Source organism: Vicia villosa, unplaced genomic scaffold (genome assembly GCF_029867415.1).
Source record: "Vicia villosa cultivar HV-30 ecotype Madison, WI unplaced genomic scaffold, Vvil1.0 ctg.002147F_1_1, whole genome shotgun sequence".
In the NCBI taxonomy this organism is placed as follows: domain Eukaryota; kingdom Viridiplantae; phylum Streptophyta; class Magnoliopsida; order Fabales; family Fabaceae; genus Vicia; species Vicia villosa.
Genome location: NW_026705852.1, coordinates 286,267 through 292,463, shown reverse-complemented (window position 1 = coordinate 292,463; position 6,197 = coordinate 286,267).

Genomic DNA, 6,197 nt, shown 5'->3' with positions numbered 1-6,197 from the left:
CAACCAGCCAAGAGAGGTCGTACCAAATCCACAAGTGTCGGCCATCGTGGTGCCCCTAATGCCCGCCGCTTCTTAGGACCTGCCCAGAAAGAGAGGTTTACTCAATTGGCCTCTCGCACCATTCTCCCAGAAAAGTTGATTATCCCGAAACCAGAAAGTGACTACACCACACTGTGGAGTTACTTTGAGCACAGGAATTGGGGCCGTGTGTTTGAACCTTATACAGAGATCAACATGGATATTGTGAGGGAATTTTATGCAAATGCGCTCAAACTTACTCCAGAAACTGTGGCTTACAACTACGAGACATTCGTTAGGGGTCACACAATCCGCTTTGACCGTCGAGCGATCAGTGAGTTTTTAGGTAATCCATTAGAGTTACCTGAAGGTGAAAAGTGCTATTACAGGAGTCACCTATATGAAGGATCTTACAGGTTGGATGATGTGACTAGGAAGATCTGTACAAGGGGAAAAGGACTCGTACTCGGAAAGAATGGGGCACCAATCCACTACCACAGGAAGGATTTAAATGTCGATGCTCGGGCTGTGTTATCCATCATGAGTTACAACATCCGACCTCGGGCACATGTAACCACCATTCCTATGGATGCGGCCTTGCTAATGAGAGTCCTCATGTCTCGACACTCAGTGGATATAGCTACGATTATGGCACAAGAATTACGGAGAGCGGCCCTGAGTGATACTGAGCATGGGATTAATGACAAATGTGTTTTACCATTTCCTGGTCTGATTATGGGTTTATGCCTTGCTGAAGGAGTGGATTGTTCCGATAAGGGACATCTATTGATCCACTACACTATTGATGATGTTTACATTGACAGGTTTTGCAAGACTCCATTTGAGAAGGAACAGCAGGCTGCAGCAACAAACTCTCAGGCAGGACCATCTGCTGGACCTCCTCCTTCATTTGATCCGCTGGTAGCACATCACTACTATGCATCCATGTGGGAGGCTAGTCAGCGGTCTCATGTTTTCTTGCATGATGCGATGCAGCAGCAGTACAGAAACACCATCTGTGCCCCTGAGGAGCGTACCTTCCCCACTCGAGAGAGCTATTTCACATATTGTGGATGGCCGGAGTCCGATCCTTTTACTGGAGGGGGTGGGGCCACGAGTGGAGCTGATCGGCAAGGGCAACCTGAGCCAGAGCATGAGGAGGACAGCGTGTCAGATGATGAGGATCACATGTGGTGATCGTGAGGAATGAGATAACGTTATGGATTTCTTTTTGTTTTGTTATGATTGTCTGATGATATTTTTAATTCCTGTCATTTAGTAATTGTTTTGATTTGTGAATTGAAGGTGGCATTCTTGTCACCATAACTCAGTTTAGTTAATATTTATGTTTGAATGTTTTATTTCATTTATGTTGTCCCCAATTTAGAGTGAGTATTCATGAAAACGCAAAGATAATCTCAAGCAACGTACCAACAATGGAGCAACATGTATGAAAGTGGTAGTGACTGAATGTTCAAAAATTTTTAGTTCACATTCTTTTTCAATAAGTAACAAGTCAGGTATGAATTTTCAAACTCAAACTTCTACTGTGTGCATGAAACGTAAGTTGTTAGTAAATACTTTGCAGAAGTTCTTTATGGTACACTATTCTGTTGGATCGGCTTAGCCTTAACCATTGTGAGGAAAGCTTTCCCATTGTTTACTATATGCAGGAGACTATCAATTATTTTGACTTGTTTGTATCATGCTAAACCGTTTGTCGCATCGCTTGTGGAAATCTGTGAAAGTGATTTAGGCATTTGTTCGAATCTGAGAGTTTTTCTGAGCCGATTCCATCTTAAAAAATTTTCTGTGAGAGTGTGATCCCTTGCTAGCCATTCTTTGAGCCTGAGATCAAGGTAAATTTCATCATATGCACCAAGGAAAAACCTGGTGAGTTTTGATCTCAATAAAAAGTTTTGTTTTGGACCATCAACCATAAAATTTGGTGATGTGTTTTCTCTTTGACCTTCATAGAAGTAGGGGAGCATTCATATAATCTAAATACAGGTTGATCTCCAAGTTGGGGAGAGTCATAATCAAAAGAAAAGTAAGTCTATAGGTGGTAAATTGCAAAGAACGAAAAAAATTCGTAGCTCGAAAAAAAAAAAGAGAAAATAATTGTTTAAAATAAAAAGAGAAACATCGAGCTACGAATGAAAAAGAAGAAGGGGTGAAAAAGTTGAAGGTATGAAGGAAAGGGAAAGGAGTTATGATTTGGATGCTTCCCTGAAATAGGAACAACCCTCGTTTGTCTTCTTTTCTTTGAATCTTAAACCACATTACAACCCTGGAAAGACCTTCTGATTCTCAGATTCCACAGGACTTGATGCAAACAACATGGTGAACGTATGATATGGATTTTTGTTGATTTAATTGTTTGGATGAGTGTTTAACCCCTCTATTATTCATCATACTTTTTTATGTGAGTGATTAGTGCTGATTCAATTGCAATTGTGTAGTGTTTTGAACTTCTGGAGGTAATTTTCTTTCAAAATCTGTTTCATGTATATGTTCTAAGTTTGCAAGGAGACGATGAGTATCCGATTTGGTTGCTGAATTGAACCACTTGAAAAACCTTTTTGAAAAACTTGTGCATGATTGTTGGTATGTTGTGTTGAGGTAAGTAATTTTGTTTAGGGACAAACAAAACTCTAAGTTGGGGAGAGTTTGTTAGGAGTGAATTAATGGTAATTTCATGTGTTAAATTAACTACCTTTTGAGCTAAAAGTGAATAGATCTTGTGAAATTTACGGATTTTATAGTTAGAATCAAACTTTCGAGGTTCGATGCTAATCTTAGAACAACTTGCATCACTTTGGGTGTTATTTGTGCAGATATTGAAGCTTAGAGGCAAAGACTAGGAAACATGCAGGCGTAGAGCTCTAGAGAGGAAGAATCACAAAGAAGAAAGAAGAATTAAAGGGCGAGTCGCGCCAATAAAGGGGCGAGACGCGCCAAACTCTCTGCCTTGAGTTCGCGCCGCGCCATTGCGTGCCGAGGCGCGGTGGCTGCGTTACAAAGTTAAAATATTATAAATAGAAGCCCTAGGCCTCATAAGAGAGAGATCTTTTGTGAGCGAAATTAGGAGAGCATTCTGAGTTTGCAGTCAAGAACAACAATTGAAGGCCAAATCTTTACCAATCGAAGATATTCCATTGATGAAGATGAATCCGTCTATTAATTCTTGTGTGTTCTTCATGTCTATGGAGAGCTAAATTCCTCTTGTTGAGTTTAAGGTAGTAATTAACCTATGAATATACAATATCATTGATTCTTTCATATGAACAATTGTTTGAATTTATTATCAATAAGAAACCTTGTTTTTATATTAAATTATCGTGGAGTCTTTGATCGAAAGAAAAGATTCTAACTTTTGTCCTAGGTTACTATATTGATTCAATCTCAATTTGCAGAGATGGAATTGTGATTGAGTTTTCATAATTATCGTTCCTTATTACTCTTATCGATATTGATATTTGGAGAGATCGAATCTCATACCGGTAAAAGTTTATCTAATTTGATTTGCAGACATGGAATCATATTTGAGGATAAGTGAAGATAGTAATTCAAAAGATTGTTCAATTGTGAATTAATTGATAAATTGTATAGGAATAGGTTGATGAACCCTAAAGCTCAACATATTTCCTTAATCGTTAACAAACGTTCATTATTTGCATTTAAATTATTGTTTAAATTTGATAGTATTATAATCATAAAACAAATCCAATTACTTTTTCTCACTCAAAATAACTAACTATAGAACGGCAGTGATATTAACCAATCCCTGTGGATACGATATATTACCGAAAATATTTACCCACAAATACTTTCAACAGAGACACCCCTGTTAATCATTTAACACTTAATTTAAATAAACATGCAACACTTATCATTGCATGCTCACCTTCACTTAGGGTATCATCGCAACGGAAACACTCAATTAAAAACACACCAATTTAAATCTCAAAATAAGTTCATATTATAATAAAAAAATATCGACTTGTAAGTCTTTTTCAAATGCTTATCACTCCAAAACAAAAGAATACGGGAACATATATTGTCTCTCAAAATCTCAACATAAAAAAAGAAATGAAAATGCTCCCCAATGTTACATATAAGAGCATGGCCAATACTAAAACAACGAAACTAAAAAAAATAGCTCCAAGAGTTGGCTTCCACTCACAACAGTGTCTTTACTCTTGAGTATCTGCACAATGTCCATGTAAAGGCAACATTCAAACGGAAGGGGTGATAAATCACAATAAATAATAAAAGGCATATACTGCAAGGTAGGATATCAACACATAGCATATTCTACACAATCTCAATCACAATATATCAATTACATCCTCACATACAACTCACCTATTAATCACGACTCAACAAATATAACTCAACAAATGTACATATAACTCATTATGCAATGCAACTCGACTATGCAACTCTATGCATGTGCATGTGGTACCACAATACACGAGTACATATAACAATTCAACCCAATAAAATTATCAATTCCCATATATACAACTCACCTTTAACTCAACAATACACAATATCACATCTATTACATTCATCATCTATAATACATCAATTCATACTTCTAACCCATAACATATTCAACATGGCATTCATCATCAAAAACACATTAACAATATATGTATCATCACTTAATAATATTTTTACAACACATTCAGCCTTTGATTCCATTGTCACTTGATAGCAAATCAGGTTAGCTTTTCAACGCTTCAAATAGTATCTCATTTGGACTTTCGGGGGCAAAGTTATGGCAAAACGATAATTTTTCCAATTATGCCAAGCATGTGCCGACACATAACACGTACAGGTTGACATATAATAAGCATAGGTAGACACACATGGCCAACATAGGTTGACACATACTAAATTTTTTTCAAAATTATCAATTTCTAGAAGCTATGTGTCGACACATGACTCGTATAGGTCGACACATACTATATATTTTTGCAAAAAATCATACTTGACGCACATAGAGGATCACTTAATCAATTTTACTCACTCAAACACACTTTAACAAAAAAGCACTTATTTCAAACCATCTTTTGACTCGAAAAAAGAATCTCACTGTCCCCAATCACAAATTCATTGATTTACTCATTAAAACTCTTCAATTTCTCATAATATTTTCACATCACCAAAACCTCAACAACACAACATTGGTGAATACACACCCATTCATCATAACAAAATTTAACATACAAAACTACACAAATTTCACATAAATAACATCAGAATAATAATTAATCGCATCACACAACACACATTTCAACCCATTCATCCATACCTATTAGAGGTTAATGGCTCCTCTACCCTACCCCTCATGCATAAGCCTTTATTGAAAGTAATTCTCCCCTTACCTTAATGATTCTCAGTAGAAAATTCTGGTTTATGATGGTTTGCTTCTTCTCCCACTCTATCTCTAGCCCCTTCTTCTTCCCCACAAGCCTTTGGCATCTTTCTCTCTTTTAACTTCTGTTTCTACATACTCATAGAATGACTATTCATTCTAGGTTCTATTCTTATTTTATACTTAGGAAAAAGCTTTCACTATTTCTAATTTCACCCCTCGCTAATCCTAAACTTTACTCATTCCTCCTTATAACTTCTCTTAATTCACACTTTAACCCCAAAAATCTCTATTTTCTCTTTTAATTAAATATTTCCTTAAAATATATTAACTTAATTGATACAAATAGAATCTAAATACCTCTACTAAATTCTATTCATGATCCATACTCCTACTTAAGGGTCACACACCCTACCACCCCAAAACATCTCAATTAACACACAATAATCAAACCAATATACAAAATTATAATTAAATAAAAATAAAATAATTTACTAAAACTGGGGGTTACATGTAACCTCACAACCTTCGCCCTTTCAGTCACTACATACGCCTTCTCCATGATTTACCATGCTTGCTTCAATGATTCGCAATCACCAACTTTCTCAAAATTATCCATATCAACACATTGATGGATTAAAATTAGTGCTTTGAAATCTTTCTTCTTTTCTTCCTTATGTGATGTTATTTTCTCTAGAGTAGCATCTTCAACAAGAGGATTCACACCGTTCACATCAAGAACATCTTGGTTTCCAAACAACACCTTCATTTACTAGCACCATTTGTCGTAGTT